The sequence below is a fragment of the Phocoena sinus genome, chromosome 21 (assembly GCF_008692025.1).
Source record: "Phocoena sinus isolate mPhoSin1 chromosome 21, mPhoSin1.pri, whole genome shotgun sequence".
Lineage (NCBI taxonomy): Eukaryota > Metazoa > Chordata > Mammalia > Artiodactyla > Phocoenidae > Phocoena > Phocoena sinus.
The window spans coordinates 5,767,381-5,787,475 of NC_045783.1; the positions used below are offsets into that span (position 1 = coordinate 5,767,381).

Genomic DNA, 20,095 nt, shown 5'->3' on the forward strand with positions numbered 1-20,095 from the left:
CAAGCCAATACATTACTTTTTATCTTCAGCTAGTATAATTAGATGTATATAATTAGTAATGGAAGGAATCCTAAGACACATGCTGAATTTATTTTTCCTCAGTTTACAGAAGCAAAATTAAACATAGCCTCTTGAAGATTCAGGCTTCATAGCACATGACTCCCCTGTGCATTGAGGCCGTATTCCTCCAAGGAGATGGTGAAGGGTAGGAGGGGCGGAGTGAGGGGGATGGGAAAGCTAACCCTCAGCTGAGACTCCAGGGGGCAAGCCATGTGCAACGTACATCAATGAGGGCTTGGAAATCTCCAGGTCTGGTTCAGCAGGGGATGGCACCAGGTGTGTCAAAGTAAAGTAGCAGGTGTGCCAAAGGTGGGTGCAAAATGGTTCCAAGGAAAAGCAACATGGGAGATTTGCTACACGGAGCAGGGCCCTAACTGATTGAGTACGGTGCTGTCTAAGTCCTCAGGGGAGAGTGAGAGGTAGACCAAGATAGGAATCAGTCCTACAGCCTAGGACCGACACCATGAGGAACCAGGCTCAGAAACTCTGGATAAGCCCGAAGATCAGAAGAGATTGGCCTGAGGAAGGGAAGGTAGGACCGTGAGAGCCTCTTTTCTTGAGGGATGATTGGTTTGGGATTTGAATGGGGAAAAAGCCCAAGGAGGGGACCAGCAGCTGCAACCCTAAGACGCTGGAGAAGGCAAAGACCTAGAAGTGCAGAACATGGAAAAGAGGGCGGTTTTAATGATAGCTTCCTAAACTGTAATTCCCAGAAAAATGTTATCTTTACAACTGAATTCGAATTCTAGTGATTTTTCGTAAAAATAACTTTTTGTCTATATGCTCATTCCCCATGTTGAAAATCCACTCTCCGTTTGGACATGTATGTTTACTGGAAATTTACAATTCCACCTGTGAATTCATTTCTATAAGCCTTGAAGCCACAACTGGAGAGCTGCCTCTCTATCCCTCTTCTCCTGTGCTTTCCTTAACTTAAAAAGAAGAAAGCTCAGTTCACAGAGCCGTGAAACATGAAAAGAAACAAGCTCAATTACTGTTGTGAACAAGCAGGCATAGCAGCATAAACAAGCTATTCCAAACGTTTTCACTGCCTGAGATTTAAACGCCGCTCCTTTGAGGTTGGGTTTCCACATATGTAATGGGACTGTCAAGTCAAAAGTTTTATCGTTTCACAGATGTTTTAATGAAATAAAAGGGCATCTAAGAATAACCTGAAGCATTAAATGCTTTCATTCTATCTCCCTGGTTTTTAACAAAACAAAAATGCAGGTCTAATTTATTTCATATCATTAAAAATTCTCCACGGACCCTCTGCTCCCAGGTATATCAGCACAGCACCCTTAGCATCCTTGCTGTCTTCACCTCAGGGTGTCCTCCTTTTCCCTTTTCTTTCCCTCTCCCCACCCCTATCCTGAGAATCTTAGTGTTGTAGAAGGAAAAATGAATATATTGGTGTCCCTGACTTTCTGGAGTTCTTTTTCACTCAGAGGAGACGGTGACATGCATAAAAATGCCAGCATGTTTTGAAGCCTTTGTCCTCTATTTATATGACTGTCTGGGTTTTATATGTCAGTCTACCTTTCCGTTCGCTGATGTGTTGAATACTTTAGCTCCCAGCACAAGGTCTTCCCCTGTAGTCCTTCTTCCAAAATCAGGGAGCTCAACATCCTTTCGGGTGGCCTGTGCAGCAGTCAGGCGTCTCAGCCTGTCACATTCACCTCCGACCATTTGCTCTAGTGCCCTCAGCTCTGCACTCGATGCATCTTTGGGTCATCAGCCTTAAGACTGGAACTCTGAAGGGTCTAAGCTAACCAGCTAGCCCACCAGTCTTATGTCCGTACATGTGATGCTTCATTGTCTGTGTTAACATGGCTGGGCAAGGGTGTGACTGCAGGGCTGGTGAAACATCATTTCTGAGTGCGTCTGTGGTGGGACTCCTGGAAGAAATTAGCATTTGATTCAGTAAACTGAATAAAGAAGATCGTCCCTCCCCAATATGGGGGGACATCATCCAGTCCATTGAGGCACGTAATACAACAAAAAGACAGAGGAGGGACGAATTCTATGTCTCTGATCGAGCTGGGAAGCCTGTCTTCTCCTGCCCTCGTACATTAGCGCTGGTTCTCAGGCCTGTGGGCTCTGGGATGGGCACCGCTGGTTCCTCTGATTGTCAGGGCCTCAGGCTTGGACTGAAACGCACTACCAGCTTTCCTAGGCCCCCAGCTTGCAGACAGCAGATTGTGGGCTGTTCAGCTCCTGTATCATGTGAGCCAATCCCTCAAAGCAAATCTTTTTCTACATATGTATCTATATATATCCCATTAGTCCTGTTTCTCTGGAGAATCCTAATCCATCGTGTGTGTGTGTGTGTGTGTGTGTGTGTGTGTGTGTGTGTACAGAAACATGAAACTCTGGATCAGGGAACAGAACTTTCATGTACTCACAGAACATCTGTCCCCCACACCCCAATTCCCCATGGCAAGACAAGGCAAGAGTCAGACTTATCTGTGTCTGCAGGGGTTTGTATCACAAGAGAGAAACTGAAATCATGAAACCCAGAGTTTATATTGGAACTGCTGGCATATCTTCCCAACCTCCCCTCTGGAGAGAGAGAGAGAGAAAGACACTTTGTTTTTCACTCTAGAATATAAACAGATCCTCTCTTGGGGGAGGATGGGAAGGTCTTTACTGGAATGTAGGAAATTGACTCTGGGGGAAGCAAGAAAGCTGTCTTTAAATTTTATTATTCATAAAATGTGAACAGTTGCCTCTGGGGAAGAGGAGACATTCTGTATCTTTATAGTATGTCAACTTCCATTGTTCAGAAAATCCTGGCCATGTAGGAACATGTAGAAATTCAGGAAGGATTGTCTTCTTGCAATCTATACCTACACGACCTCTAAAATCTCCATACCGAACATCTCAGTTTCTGACTACCTGCTCGTGTTTTTCTAGCTCACTTATTCCAGTACCCAGACTCTAACAGACTCTAATTCTCGCCTTCTTTAAGATATCTAATTCACTTTTTGATTTGTTTGTTTATTTATTTTTCAGTTATCCAACCCACCATCTGCTACTTTCACTTCCCTTTTAACTCAGCCTAAATTTCATGTCCCATTAGTATCAGTGTCCTGAGAATTCCCTTAGTCCCAGGCAAACCAAGATGGTTAGTGGAATTTATCACCAAGAACTAGCTACGATAACAAAAACAGCACAATGGTTGCAAAGCCTTAGCATTTCAATTAAGCTTTTGGAAAACGAGAAGTAAAGGAGAGATTTGAGTCATAATTTCACTAAAATGCTTTTTTTGTAAAGTATCAAGACTAGTTCCGTTTGAAGATCCACAATCCATTCATGTGGTTAGGCTGACCTCTGTTGGGGATGGGCTCTCAACCACAATCACTTGAGAGGTGATCAGTGAGCTGCATTTTTCTTTTAATGTTTTTTATTTCCTTTTCTATTCAGAATGAAATATGCCTCCCATAAAGTTTCTCCTCTGACGTGAAATATACGGAGGAAGCTCTCTGCAGTTGTGCTGCTGACGTGTTTTATGGGCCTGCCATGGAACCGCAGAGTGGTGAAAATCAGGCCTTTGGTCCCCATGTTATTCTTAGTTATTAGTAGGGAGAACCCAATAAGATAGTTAATTTGAAATTGGATCTCTAAGTGCTCGTCTTTGCGTCTGGTGTGTCCTCGGCCTTGACATACTGTTATCACAGATTTCTATGTGTGTCTCTCCTTTGCTTCCTTCAGATCTCTGATTAAATGTTGCCTTATTAGACAGCCCTTCTTGACTACATTGTATAAATAGCATCTCTTTCCCTGATACTTTCTATTATCCTTCGCCTACTTTAGTCCTCTTTAGACCAGTCAACCACACCTGAAATCTGCTCGTCTCTCTCTCTCTACCTATCTATCTATCTATTCATCCATCACTATTCCCACTAGAAAAAGGCAGGGGCTTTGCCTATATTGGTTACCGCTGTATCTATAGCATCTCAGACAGGACGCCTGAGGGCACCAGTAGATGCACAATATATATTTCTTGAATGAATGAGTGAACGAATGGTCAGTGTTTCATTAACGTAATGCCAATCATCTGAAAGACATTGAGCGGCCAAAAACAATGCCTAAGCCCTTGCAAAGGAAAGTTGTCATTAAAAGAATCACACTGCAGAGTGTCTTTCCACAAGTTAATGGCCTAGTTACCTAATTTCACAAAGTGGAAATAGAGTGGTAATGGCAGCATGTGTCACTCGCAGGTCTCTGAATGCAACTTTGTTCACAAACAGACTTTGTTCTTGTTCTTGCTATTTTTCCTTTACCAAACTGAACTGTAAATTCAAGGCAGTGGTTCTTCTCTCATTTGTCTATTGACGTTAAATCTATATTAAGACTTTTTAATAGCCTAAAATATTATTAGGCATATATAGTATGCCCTTCAGAATACGTTTACTGCATATAGATTACTAATGCTGTCCTTATTATATTCTAGCTAAGTTGCCACTAGGCATATTAAAAAACTATCTGGTGCTTACCCCTGAGGCCATACGGACAGAGCAAACCATGCTACACGTTTTCAACACTGGACAGAGAATAACAACTATTTTTCTTGTTAATATTCTTTGATTAAATAGGACTTAGATAAACATTTTTGGACTTTTAACTGAAAATACACCTAAGAAGATCGTAACAGCTGACAGTGCTTGAGAAAAGTGGTAAAAAGCAGTGCTTTAAACTTTTATTCAACTTCTTATTCTGACATAATTTCAGACTTGTAGGAAAGTTGCAAGAATATTGAAAAGAATTTCTCTAAGCCTTTTTATTTTTTATAAATTTATTTATTTTATTTATTTATTTTTGGCTGCGTTGGGTCTTCGTTGCTGTGCACGGACTTTAGTTGTGGCGAGCGGGGGCTACTGCACTTCGTTGCAGTGCACGGGCTTCTCATTGCGGTGGCTTCTCTTGTTGCAGAGCATGGGCTCTAGGCACGTGGGCTTCAATAGTTGCAGCACGTGGGCTCAGTAGTTGTGGCTCGCGGGCTCTAGAGCTCAGGCTTAGTAGTTGTGGCCCAGGGAATTAGTTGCTTCGTGGCATGTGGGATCTTCCTGGACCAGGGCTCGAACCTGTGTCCCCTGCATTGGCAGGTGGATTCTTAACCGCTGGGCCACCAGGGAAGCCCCTCTCTAAGCCTTTTATCCAGGTTCCCATGTTAACATTTGCTACCTTTGTTTTGCTCTATCGCTCTTTTCTTCTCAAATATGTTACACACGCACACCCCCGGAGTTTAATCTTCTCTCTTTGCATATGTTTTGTTCTTCATTTTTTTGAAAGTAAGCATCAGACATGATGCCCCTTTACTCTTAAATACTTCAGTAAATATTTCATAAAAGCAAAGATATTCTCTTTCTAATCAAAGTACAATTGCCAAATAAAAAATTAATATTGATATTGTGATCTAAGCTACAGACATTATTCACATGTTGCCAGTTGTTCCAATAATATCCTTTATAGCAGAAGAAAATCCTGGTTCACACTTTGCCCCCTGCTGTTCTGTCTTCTTGGTCTGCTTTAGTCTGAGCACTCCTCAGTGTGTCTTTGTTTTCATAACCTTGAGAAATTTGGAGAATATAGGCCAGTCATTTTGTAGACTGTCCTTACACTTGCTTTTATGGGACACAGCCGTGTGATTGGGTTCAGTGTCTGCATTTTTGGCAGGAATATTGCAGAAGCACAAGATGGCATGTGTCCTATTGCTAGTGATATTGACTTTGATCATTTCATTACAGCGGTGTCTGCCCGTCTTCCCCATGGAAAGTTATATTTTTTCATTGTAATAAGTAAGCATATTACGGGAAATAATTTGTCAGTAAAGAATATAAAATCCCTGTGACGACTCAGACTTACTGTTTATCCACTAGTTTTAGCATCTGTTAATGGTTCTTCTGGAATCAATTATTACTATGATGGTTACCAAACGGTGGTTATCTAATTCCATAACAGTGCTGCTTTAATCAGAAATAAGTTATTATATAATAGCTTTTTATCTTTTCATAGTTTAATTATTTTCTTAATGGATTTGTATGCTCTCATTTTTTCCCCACTGCTAGTTTCCCCACTGGTATCTAAGAGATCCGTAAAAATTGCCTAGGTCATTTGGTAAAAAGCTACTGATTTTATAGATCATTTCCTTCTTATAATAAGTCATTGTTTGCATTAGCTATATTATTTTAATATTTTAAACAGTATAGATGCTGTCTGTTTTAAGAGAGCAACTTTTTTATATGTAAAGGGATATCCTAGCCCCACTCACTAACTTGGGGTTAGGTTCCTTCACTAAAGCTTAAATTTACCGGGCATGGGTTGACTTTTTGCCAAGACTCTGATATTAGCAGCAGGGTGCAGGAGCTGTCGAAAGAATTTTGGGTTTTTTTTGGTCACAAGTGACATTCATCTTAATTTCTTTCTTTTTCTTAACTATATGACACCGTGTGGTAAATATTACATGATATAGCAAAGAGTTTCCTATAACTTTTATATTATGACTCAGTTAAGGACACTTTAAAACCAACACTACTGGGCAAAGAAGTTTTTAAAATTATATATCATTGAGTAGTCTTTGCAATGGCATTTTAAAAATTTACTAACCTGACTAGCTAAATAAACTAGACTCTGCTCCTATACTAGAAAATTTTCTCTCTATATATGTATTTCTATACATACATATAGTATGAGGATATCAAGGGTGAACATAATATTTACCAATCTACAAACATTACCTCTAAGTTTGTACACACTTTATCTCTGGGTATTAAAATGTCATAACTGCTAAAGTTTAATGACCCTGTTAAGAGGAATGGAGTAGGTCTTCATCTTTTAAAAATATATATAAAGTAGTGATAGTACCAAGAAAATTTGAAAATTATTTTGTGATAAAATGGGAAAAATCCTAGCATGGAACTCTAGATGCTGCCAAAAGAGCATTTATCGGTGCTTTGCTGATAATCACGTATGACTTCCACTCTATTATCAACACCATCATCAAATCATGCCTGTAGGAAGGCTCAATGAATACTTTTGGACGTATAACTTGTTCTTACCATAGATGTGTCCTTCATATTTGTTCATTGGGTAAATGGTTTAAATTAATAGCACCTTAATATATTCAGTCCATGATTCTTGAAAATTCAAATTTAACTTACTTATTTTTGTTGTTGTTTCTTTTACTTTGGGTTGGCAAAGGTTGAGGAAATAAGTTGATTGAAAGGATGTTAGCACTCACTTTTACCCAAGATGAGCCTTGTTGGAGACACTGCAGTGAAGTAATACAATTTGTATCGATAGCAAGGGAGACAAAGGTATCATAATTTTGTGAGGCTAGAGACCACGTACACCTTTTCTCTCTCTTCCTTTATAGCTTTATAATAACTTTATAATTTTCTCTGCCCAATCCCACCTCACCTCCTCATCCCCTCCATTCCCATCCCTTTTCTCATCCCCTAACCCTTCTTGACCTACTTCTCTTATAGCTTAACTAGAACTAGTTTTCTGTTCAGAGATGGGTGTTTATAATACGTAGTCTTCACAGATTAAGTATATTTATGAAACCGAAGTGGAAGCTTTATTCTAACCATCAAGAAATTTTCGAATTGAACAAAAAACTCTCAAATTTATGGGAATACAAGGATTCAAAATATTCTATTTTTAAAATTATATTTTAGAAATTTAAAACACTCTTAGTCATAAAGTATACTGTTGGCAGTGAAATAAACATATATATATATATAAATTAATTAATTAACTGTTATTCTTCAGCCAATGCAGTTTTTAACAAGACTGCAGCCAACAGATTAATAAGACGTCTCTAATTCTGATGAAATGATTCATTATACAGCTTGACTCTATTTTCATATAATTTAAAGATCAATGAAGCAACAGAAAAATAATGATGACGAGAGAGCTCTATAGCCTCACGACTGTGTTCTGATCCTCTTTTTTTGCTGTAAGACTAACGAGCTTACGATTGTTGCAGTTTGCTGCAGTCGGTACAAACAAATCATTTTTACAGTGTTTCTTACACTAGAGTCAATTTTTTTTTCCTGGAGTGATTTCTTTTTCCTACTAGCTCTCCAATCTATTCTCTCGCCAGAATCCAAGTTGCTCAGACACCTTTCTGTCCAAACGGAGCCACGCTCAGCAACAGTAGATGCCTGTCTGAATAGCAGGGAACACTCCTAAGGGTGGCAGCGAATCCCAACGAGAAGAGCACTGAATTCAGAGCCAGAGGCCAGAGTGCTTCCGAGTACGGTAGGCTGATAAATGACAAAGTCCTTTCCAGTCTCTCCTTACCCTTCACGCAGGTGACAACTTAGTGCTTCCTTGTCTCGGTGGAATTTTCCTGTGGCGGGTAAAGGAGATGTATGGGTACATCTGTTCCCTTTTGATGTGTCACCAACCAATCACCCCAAAATGCGGTAGCTTGAAACAACCATGACTGACAATTTCTCATGACTGATTGCGTCGTTGGTTCTTCTCTCCACAAGGGGTTGGCTGGACTCACTAGTATAACTGTGTTGGGTTGCGTTTGTCCGAGAAGGTCTCTCTCAAGTGTCTGGGGCTTCAGCGCCAGCCGTCGGCGGAGGCATCTCATTCTCTCCCCTCTTGCTGCCCAATTCCACACGGTCCCTCTTTCTATCAGGACATCCTGGACTTTTTACCCAGAAGCTCAAGGATCTAAGAGAGCAAACGTCAAAGCTTCCGGGCCTATTAAGGGCTAGTCCCCAAACCAGCAGAGTGGCTACTTCTGCTGCATTTATTGGGCAGGTCAAATTCTACTGGACAAGGCCAGCCTGCTTCAAGGGGAGGGGAAATTCCGCCTCTTGATAGAATTAGTGTCATGTGCACACAGGGAGGGGAGGAATTGTTGGCAGCTCATTTTTGAGACTATCTATAAGAAAGGTACGTTATTTTTTAATGCTGCCCGGATTAATTTCTCCCATTTTTTTCAGTAGTCATATCCATTTTCCCACAGGAAATTATTCTTCCTACTCTCAATCCACGTGCTTTGGGTGAAGTCCCATCCCCAGCTCAAGTATAACGTACGGGACTTGGGTTTAGGTCGTTCAGTGCATCGTATTACATGAGCCACCGAGGTCAGGAGTGAAATGCGATCTCATCAAAGTCAAGTGGGTGCAGTAAAGTTTGTTTCCCTGGTCATTGTGGGACAGAGAGCCTCATTCTCCCCCCTAGTGGTCTTGAAGCTAAAATGGTGATGGTAACAAGAGACAACAGAATAATCATCAGAGAACAGATTCAAGCAAGAAGTAGAGCCCTAAGCTGGAGAGAGGAAAAACAGACCCTGATGACATAACTGAGTCCTGGATCTACCTTGCTGAGGCCAGAACCCCACCTTGGTTTTCTCAGTGTTGTAATGCAATACATTTCTCTCTGTGTATAACGCCTGTGAGTTCACTGGATGGGAAGAGTTCCAACTCATAAAAGTAGAAAGTTAAAATTGTCTGCAGTTCCATTCCCTTCTTGGCCTCTGTAGCCCAAAGTTTAAATGCCTTGAAGAGAAGGGAGTGAAGAGAAAGAATTCCTCTGTTAGAAATATGAAGAAAGAAGGAAGGGTTTTTCCAATATTAAAAAAAAAAAGAGGTTTTGTCAACTTGAGCTTGGGAGTGGGTGGAGGAGACATCAGTTAGGATCTGACATTGCCGTGTGCCCTCAGTGGGTGGCCAGGCCTCAGAAGAGTTGTGAGGCAGGACCCTAGGCTCCAGCGCACTCACTTTCTCCAGAGAAACCCCAGCCAAGTGTGGCACGGATGCTGCAGAGCTGGCTGGCTTGAAGGACTCACGGAGAATGGGACAGTGACAGCTTGAGAACAGGCTCTGAAAATAGCACACTAAGCCCCAGGGGTTCTGCCATATCCTCGTGAGGAGAGACCTTGGGACCCTCAAGGTCGAGTGGCCTGCCATCCTGAGGGAGTTCAGATTTAGGCTGATGTTAAATTCACTTTTAGAAAATAAAACAATGACTTTTTGTACATTGGAATTTGTAGACTGAGATTTATGCTTATTGAGCACGAATAAGATACATGAATTAAAGCAAATTGTTTAACATTTCTGGGCAGGAGTGTTCTCCCATACACAAGCTGGAAGATGAGGGATCATGAAATCAAAATATCTTGTATGCCTATGATAACTGGAGATTATGTGTGTGTAAAATTTCAATTAAAATATTGAGCACCTACTATGTGTCAAGCACTGTGCCGGACGCTGGGGGCACAGTGATGAGAAGAATAAGCCTGGTTCCTGCCCTCCCAGAGCCTGTAGTTTAATAGAGACGCAGACCATTAGAGATGGAACCACAGTGCAGTCGCTATGATGGGAGGACGGGCTATGTTTGGGGCATTTAGATGGCGGTTGTGCCTGTCCGAGTCTCCAGGTCATGGAGAGCCACTGAATCCAAGTTGGAAAATAAAGACAGCAGATCTTTACAGAGCAAAGTGGGAGTTTGTTGGGGGCAAGAGTTGTTTTAAGCCGAAGGAACAACATGTTCAAAGGTCAGAGTGGAGAGAAAGCACGGCAAATTACCGGAACCTGAACGGTGATGCACAGTTTGAACATAAAGATTGATGTGGTGAATGACAGCCACGAGAGGTAAGGCTGGAGGGCTGAGCGGACGGCAGCCATGGCACCAAGTCCCTTCTATGCTGCTTAAAATGTTTGTCTTAATTTACCAATATATCCCTACCCCCACCTGCCCTTTCCCCCTTGGTAACCATAAGTTTGTTTTCTACATCTGTGACTCTATTTCTGTTTTGTAAATTGCTTCATTGAGATTGACATATACACACTACTAGGCATAAAATCGATAATAAGAACCTACTGTATAGCACAGGGGACCCTGCTCAGTGCTCTGCAATGAGCTGCACGGGGATAGAATCGAAAAAAGACGGCATATATGTACATGTATCACTGACTCACAGCAGAAACAAACACAACATTGTAAATCAACTCTACACCAATCAAAATTAACTACAAGGGCTTCCCTGGTGGCGCAGTGGTTAGGAGTCCGCCTGCCGATGCAGGGGACACGGGTTCGTGCCCCGGTCCAGGAAGATCCCACATGCCGCGGAGCAACTAAGCCCGTGCGCCACAACTACTGAGCCCGCACGCCTACAGCCCGTGCTCCGCGACAAGAGAAGCCACCACTCACTGCAACTAGAGGAAGCCCACGTGCAGCAACGAGGACCAAACGCAGCCAAAAATAAGTAAATAAAATAAACTTATTTTTAAAATATGTTTGTCTTATTCTGATGTTTAGGTGAAGAATTCTAAACCAGGAAATTACATAACCAGATTCACGTTCTTAGGATGATCAGTTGGGCTGCTGAAGAGAGGATAAAATGGTGGGGGGAATTGTATGCTGTAAATCGAATGGTTTCTGGCAGGCCACTCCTGCTCTGAAATGCGGTTGTCACTTCCAGGCTGTCATTTCCGACTCTGGCCCAGATGTTCCCCGTCCAATTTACAGAAGCAAAATCTACTAGCGCTCTTTGGTGGTCTCAGGACTGCTCATTTCTTTCCCTATTCAGCTTTGCCCATCGTATTTGGCTCTTGTCCTCGGAGCTCTGCTAACAATGCCACTAACTAGTCTCACACAGACGTATAAGTCACTGCAGGATCTGAGCCTCACTCTGCTGTTGGAGAACTCCTCTGACTCTGCCCCAACATATAGCAGCATCATTATAAATTAATAGTAATAATCCGCTGAATTCAGAGTTGTTGGAAGAACTGCATATGTGATGTTTACGCAAAGGACCTAGCACATAGTAGGCACTACAATACATGACTATTATTTATAGTTGATCTGATCTTTCGAGCAATTCCATCCTCCTTGCCCTGATTACCTAGAGTAAATATATGCAAGGAATCAGGATAAATTTATACCATATTTAGGTCTATCAGCACAAGAGATAGTATCATAACTCAAATGTTGCAGTAAAAACATAATACCTGGCATCTCCAAAGACACAAAGGAATAAAGAAACTTGAAAATGATTATCTTCATTAAAGAAATATATGAGGTGTGACTGAAGTGATGTGGCTTAAATGGGGCTGTGAAGGCTAGCTCCACAGCCACACAAACAATGAACCCCCTTATTTTACAGTTGACAGCAGGAGTACTAGATAGATAAGGGATGTCTGGTACTTCTACATTAAGTGTAGATCTCATCTGAATTGCATTTTCACTATTGTGTTTCTGATGTCCTGAAATAATTTATTATGCTACAAATATGCTCATTTTTTTTCTGGGAATTCTGGAAAATTTTTGTATTTATGAAACAGAAGTAGAGAAGTAGAGTCATGGATGTAGAAAACAAACTTAAGGTTACCAAGGGCTGGGGGGGAGGTATAAACTGGGAGATCGGAATTGACGTATACACCCTACTATGTATAAAATAGATAACTAATAAGAACCTGTCATAGAGCACAGAGAGCTGTACTCAATCCTCCATAACGACCTCTATGGGGAAAGAATCTAAAAACAACAACAACTATGACAAAGTATTGTGAGTTTGGAAGAGAAATACAGATTGGTTCATATCATACTGGAAAAGAATTATCAAATCATTTTTATCCTTACTATATCTAAAGTAAGTTGAACGACATTTAAAACTGCTTTAGTGGTGGAAAAAAATGATGTCTCATTTGCTTCTGGTAGTTGGACCACATTTCACAATAGACTGAAGGTGAAGTTTCTTAACTTTCCCCCCTATCCTTTGGGGCATGTAGAATGGCATATCCTTCAATGAGCTTATTTTACAAGCAGAATCTACATTTCTTCTTACATAAATTATTCTAACTTCTGCCCGTCACACTTTACTTTTACTATCTAAAGGGCATCTGTGATCTCTTAAACATGTTTATGTGACTTTGAAAAATGGTGTTGGTTGTGCTTATTTACATAATATGGCACACATGTGATAATTTACAGTGTACTACATCACCTAACACTTTTGGATAAAGTTACAGATCATGGTCATACTTCCTGATTTTTCATTTAGATCAATGTCAAACACTCTTAAAAATATTAAAAAAAAATTTTTTTTCTGCAAGTCTGGGAAGAAAGACACTAAATTTGAAACTTTTTTTTTAATTTTGAGGACAATCAAAATGTACTAATGTTATCCATAAATATTTATTGGTCTTTGGCAACACTTTCTCTAAATTATTATCAATGAGCCATAGTGTACATCTTCCCAACATGGCTAGTTTTAAAAAGGAACTGTCTCTTATTCCATTTTGTCCTGATGGAGTTATCAAACCCAAAATTGTATGTGCAGCGTTCCCTCTGTCTCCCAAGTGGTAGCTCAGGGCTGGTACATGAGCCGCGCAGACTGATGGTAGTGTGTCAACCTCTTGACAAAAGTGAGCAGCCCACAGGTGGTCACATGACCTCCAGCAGAGCCAATCAGACTCCTCCATAGACTGTGGTACAGTATCCGGAGTGAGAAAGGTCCTTTGCTGTAGGGCTTCTATGCTGGGAAAAGGTAATCACAGAAGGTTAGTGCCATCTTCCATGTCACATGTAGAAAACAGAGACACTTTCTGAGGGATTTTACATCTGAGAGGCACAAAGTGCCTACCCAGGGAGGAGGAGAAGTGTAATTGGTATTGAAATGTGTTAAGACAACGTTACAAGAATGAATCGTTCTGTAGAGAGAAAGGAAAGGGTGGAGATATTCCCGAAGCAACATCCACGTGAAGTTCTAAGCTCATAGGCACCCATCACAAAAGATGCCCCTTATTTGTCATCCGTAGAGGAAGGGCCTCGGACGACAGTGAAAGGCAAGCCCAGGGACAGTCAGCTGTGAGTGTTGAGTAGGGTCACTGGCCAGAGCCACCAGATGTCAGGGCGTCACTTGGTTCAGTCTTCTGACCTATGACCCCTTTCAAGGTGTGGTGGAGTTGGGCCCCCCTGGTTTGAGAATAGAGAGCTGTTGATAGGAGTACATTGTGGGCAGCCTGGAGTGTCTGGAGGACGCTGTGGAGACTTCGTAGAACCTGCTAGGGAGGTGTATTCACAGCCTGCAGGTCTGCCTGGAGGAGACGTGCTGATCAGAGCCATCGCACTTCTCGTAGGTGTTATTTAGTTCTGCTTGTCCGCAGGCTAAGCATGGATAGCTTCTTCCCTGGCTGTGACCCCTGAGCTCCTGCACTGGTTAGGCAGTAGCTGGGAGGAGGGTAAGGTAGCTGAAGATTTAACATGAGAGTGACCATTGCCCAAGTGTCTTCAAGAGAGTGAGCTAAGCCTGACATCTCCCAATAGATGGAGGGGGGCGGGGAGATAAAGACATCTATAATGAAGCATAAAGTATTTTCCCTGATCCACTGAAATGTGAGGTGAGAGAAAAGAGCACTGGATGGAATTAGGAGACTCCTAACCCCTTCTCTGTCAACGATCGATGCTTTGAAGGACACATTAAAATTAATAATAACCATTTGAGTCTCAGGGTCTTGATACATCACATTCTAATTTCCCTGTAATGATTAACTTCAATTGAGTAAACTCAAATGACCACTCAGCACTCAGAAGTTTGCTATTATCACTCTCTTAGGTGACGTCTCATACTCTTCTCCTTTCTTCATGCCTTACACAACCCTTCTTTTTATAATTCTTAAAAGAGGAACTTACTTAATACTTAGCTGAAACACAACAACCAAACGGAACAAAAAATGCTACGAGGGGCTTCCCTGGTGGCACAGTGGTTGAGAGTCCGTCTGCCGATGCAGGGGACGCGGGTTCGTGCCCCGGTCCGGGAAGATCCCACATGCCGCGGAATGGCCGGGCCCGTGAGCCGTGGCCGCTGAGGCTGCGCGTCCAGAGCCTGTGCTCCGTGGCGGGAGAGGCCACAACAGTGAGAGGCCCGCGTACAGCAAAAAAAAGAAAAAGAAAAAATGCTACGAGGGGGAAACTGTTCATCTGACAAAGCCCACTGCAACATCCTTGTCTGTAGCTGTCCGCCCCCTCCTCCCCTCTATGGACGGGCATCCTGCCCCTGTTTACCTTCCCTCTTGCAGCTGCGATTTCTCCTGCCCCCCTGATTTAGTCAAATAAGCATATAAGCGTGCTCTGGAATCCACCTTCCTCTCATCATGCCTTTCTATTCCCAACATCCTTGCCCTGTTTCTCTTCTTCCTCTCAGAGCAAATTTTCTAACAAGATGCAACGTTTTCACTTTCCCTTTTCTTTCACTCTTCAGCGCAATCTGTTTGCTTCCATTCCCACCACTCTTCAAATATTACCCTTATCAGGGTCACTAGGAATCTTCAGTTTGCCAGATTTAAAGAGTACTTCTTCAAGCTTTCCCTGACTTGTCTCTGAATCACCCCTTCTTAGAAACAATCTCTTCCCGCCCCTTCTCTCACTGTTTCCAATCACATCAGCCACTTCTCTAATTCACTGATTCCTACTCCTCTGCAGTACATCAAGGATAATCCTCAGGTTCCTTCCTGGAATCTCTCTTTTACCCTCCCCCTAAGTAAGTCCTTCTATTTCTGTGGCTTTTAATAACATCTCTGTGCTGTGAAGACATACAAGTGCACCTGCTGCTCAGTTCAGTCCTCAGTTGTCCAACTGGCAACTTGACATTTCTACTGGGATGCTTCATGGGCATCTCAACACTTAACACGTACAAATGAGGTCTGTCCAGGACCTCTACTTCCTCCCTACAACTCCTTCATTTTAATAAATGGAGCCTGAACGGGAAACCCAGGAGGCATTCTTGACCCCTTTCCCTTTTTCAACTCACATCAATCAAACATCCCATCATGTCAGTTTTATGTCCAAATTGTCCAGTTTTCTCCATCTCTCCCATTGCTTCAATTCCAATCAACATCATCTCTCAACTGGCCTGGTTTTTCTGTTCCTTTCTCTTCCATTCCCCTTTTCACAATGCAAACAAAATCATCCTTTAAAAGTAGGAATCAGCTCAAGTCACTCTACTACTTAATATACATTAACTTTTTCCCATTGTAGTGAACCTGATTTGCAGACTCTCTACAATGGCTTATAATGTCTAATGTGGTAGGACTCCTTGCTGTCTCTCTAACCCTACATCACCTCTCCATCACTCCTCACCCGCCGTACTGGCCCACGTCAGCTTCTGGAACAAGGTAAACTCTTTTCCTCATAAAGTAAATCTGAAGTGGGACCTGAAATCTACATTTCTAACAAACTACCAGGTGATATGAATGCTACCCTTTCAGTTGCAAGGGCCTAGATTGACAACCAAAGCTTCAATTCACTTTTCTATTTATCCTATAGATGATATCTATTGGCCATCCACTTAGTGTAAGAACTACAGGGAGGAACGTAGGTAATGAAAAAAGAATAAGGCACTCTACCCAGAGAGGAGTAATGTTCTGATTGAAGGATAAGGTAAGTAAGCTAGTCACTCCAGGGAAAACGGAATCCATTTAAAAGGATGTGGAAGAACAATTGATTTGGAGATGGTGGATTATAAGAGGGCAAAAGACGCGAAAGTTCTGTCTCAAAAAATAGGTCCTTCCACAGGTGAAGGAGAAGTAAATGACAAACAGAAGTAAAGGTACTTCGGACATAAATTATGGAAGATGCTAATTATAATAATAGCGTTAATAAAACTAACGCTATTTAGTAGGGGCTTCCCTAGTGGCACAGTGGTTAAGAATCTGCCTGCCAATGCAGGGGACATGGGTTTGAGCCCTGGTCTGGGAAGATCCCACATGTCTCAGAGCAACTAAGCCTGTGCACCACAACTACTGAGACTGCGCTTTAGAGTCTGCACTCTAGAGCCCACGAGCCACAACTACTGAGCCCGCGTGCCACAACTACTGAAGGCCACGCGCCCAGAGCCTATGCTCCACAGCAAGAGAAGCCACCGCAATGAGAAGCCCGTGCACAGCAATGAAGTGTAGCCCCCGCTCACCGCAGCTAGAGAAAGCCTGCCCACAGCAGTGAAGACACAACACAGCCAAAAATAAAAATAAATAAAATAAATAAATTAAAACAAAACAAAACAAAAAACTAATAGTAGCAATAAAACTAAAATTCATTGAGCCTTTACAATATGCCTGGTGATTTCAAAACGTATCTATTTATTATTTATGTACATAATGTATTTAAATATAGGTTTATGTATTATATATTTATACTTCAAGCCATATATATTAATTATATATAGTATAATAAATATATATTAAAATTATAAATGTATTATTTATTATATATAATATAAATTATTTATTATATAAGTTCATTTAATCTTCAAAATAACCTAGAATTTAGTGCTATAATTATGCTGTTTTCCAGGGGCAGAAGTAGAGGAGAGAAGTTAAGCCACTTGCCCACGTTTACCTGTTTAGTCAGTGGCAGAGACAGGATATGAACGCAGGTGGTTTGTAGCAGTTGGTGATTACAAAACTCAGACTCTAGACTCCAAACCATTGCATCAGATTCCTTCTAACATCCTAAGCCTACCAAACTAGAATATATACTTCAAGTCGACCCAATGTTATTTATGCATGTGATGGTTTTAGAAGCTCTGCTCCAAACTAAGTGAATTCTGAGAGCTCTTGTAATTCTGAGGTTTTATTATAAAGCTTCTGAGGAGCATTTAGTGTCAGCAGTGGGTGCTTGCTCAAACTATAAGCATTTAATGGTGAGAGGATATTAACTAGAAAACTCCCTTTTTTCCCTAAAAATAGGGTGGTGATGGGGCAAGTGCAGTTAGAAAATATCTCTTGTGGGTTAAACATGTGAACAATACATGAAATAAAATAAGGACTAAAATGTATACTGAAGGGTCACCTAGCATAGTTTTTTTTTTTCACATATCTGAAGTGTTTGTCTTTAATTCCATACAAATTTCTTACAGATTATACCATCAGTTAGCTGAAGTGAAAGAGCAAAAGGAAGAGAAAGCAAAGCAAGATGCAGATGCCCAAAACAGAACAAGGGCAAAAGAATTTCGTAAGGTGAACAGCGAGCCTCACAATTTTTCATGTCTAAGGCACATCAGAACTATAACTGATAAATTGAGGGAACTCCACAGAAAACACTAGAGAAACTTCGAGCCAAAAATATATGCTGACTTTCCACACAAAGTGTAAAGGTTTTTTTTTTTTTTAATTATGTGTAACATAGACAAAATTATTTAAGTCAATTTTTAAGGAATTTCATGTTCTGATTCTTTCCAAGGCCAATCACCTTAGTTCCTCCAAACTCATAATCTTCAAGATAAAATAGCGCTCTCAGAAAGAAATTGTCATGTGAATCAACCCACAATTCTTTTAGTTGGGCTTCTTCAATCTCCAGTGGAATATGGACACAGTTCAGAATGCCCCACCTGGAATCTTTGGGATCCAATTTCCTCAAGTGATTTACTTTAGGACCATATTTAGGGTCAGGGGATGGATCTGCCTGGTTCTGAATTTGACACCCTCTAAAAATGTATTAGGTTCAAATCATATTCACTCCTAAGCCATCACACCCTAGAACAGTACAGATGATTGGGATATGCCAATACCTAAGATAAAAAAAGTTTGACTGTTAGGTTTTTCATAGTTTACTTGGCAGCTCTGTCTTGTAGTTCTTTTTTTTTTTTTTTGTCTTGTAGTTCTTTCCCACAGATCTAACAGGTAATTCTATGAGTAAAGGAAACCATGCAGTTACTCTATGAGGTATTTCCAACGAAGGTTTTTTAAAAGATACACCAATGAGCCTAACTCAAGAGAGATGCTAACGTGATTATAAATGTCAATTGCATAGAGGACAGTGCAAGAAACATGCCACATTCTTTAAAAGTGTGTGAATACAAACTAAGGCCATAGAATATAAAGGGTGCTGAGGCCTGATACTTTCCACACCCTTAAGTCTATGGGTTCTAAATACGAATCTGGTGTGTTTACAAAATAAGTATGGATACAGACCAAATATTAAAGAGCTGAGAACGGAAGTAATAACGAGAACAAACAGAAGAGAGGAATCACGTCACCATCCGGGGTTTCTGGTGACCTGGGGGATCTGACCAAAGTTAGCTATTTTGCTCTTTGACTTCCTCGTCTATTTTGCTTGTTATCCCCTCACCCCGATTTCTTCTTCTTCTTTTTTTTTTTTTTTGCGGTACGCAGGCCTCTGCGGACCTAGCCCACGGACCTAGCCGCTTGGTGGCATGTGGGATCCTCCCAGACCAGGGCATGAACCCGTGTCCCCTGCATCGGCAGGCGGACTCTCAACCACTGCACCACCAGGGAAGCCCATCTTCTCACTATTTTTAATGCCTTACTCTTTTTTCTTTTTTTTTTGATTTTTTTCTTTTCTCATTTTATATTTTTTTGCATTTTTGTATTTTTTCTTTTCTCATCTTTTCCTTTTTATTTTCTTTTTCTTAATTCTTTTGCTCTTTTAATTTTTCTCGTTTTAAAATTCTTTGTGCCTTATTTCAGTTTTCTTTTTATTCTTTTACTTTTCTCACGTTGTTCGTTTTTCTTTTTCTCAGTTTTCTTTTTCCTTTATTCATATTTTCTTACTTTTAAATTTAGTTTGTAGGGTTTTTTTTGTTTACTATTATTTTTGTCTGTTATTGTGGTTTGATCCCTTTATAATGACTAGTTAATTGGGTGAACTGTATTAGTCAGGGCTCAACAGAGAATAAAACCAATAAGATATATAATATATATATATGTATTTTATATATATAATGTATACATATTATATATGCTATGTATCGTATATATTTTATTATAGATTATATAATGATGTATTGCTATTATATAATAATGTAATTGTTATTTATAATTTTATATTATAGTATGGATTTATTATAGGTTATATGCATATATGTATAATAAGGAACTAGCTCACAGGATTAGGGAGGCTGAGAAGTCCCATCCCACCATCTGCCATCTGTGAGCTGGAGCCCCAGGAAAGCCAGTGGTGGGATTCAGTCCAGTCTGAGCAAAGTCCTGTGAACTAGAGGAGCTGATGGTATAAATCCCAGCCTCAGGACAGAAGAAGACGTGAT

The 20,095-nt window shown here is 40.9% G+C and overlaps 1 pseudogene; it reads right to left on the reverse strand.

The window, feature by feature from the left end:
- Positions 1 to 18,675: 18,675 nt before the first annotated feature.
- On the reverse strand, positions 18,676 to 18,789 carry LOC116746919 (annotated as a pseudogene).
- Between the last annotated feature and the right edge of the window lie 1,306 nt (positions 18,790 to 20,095).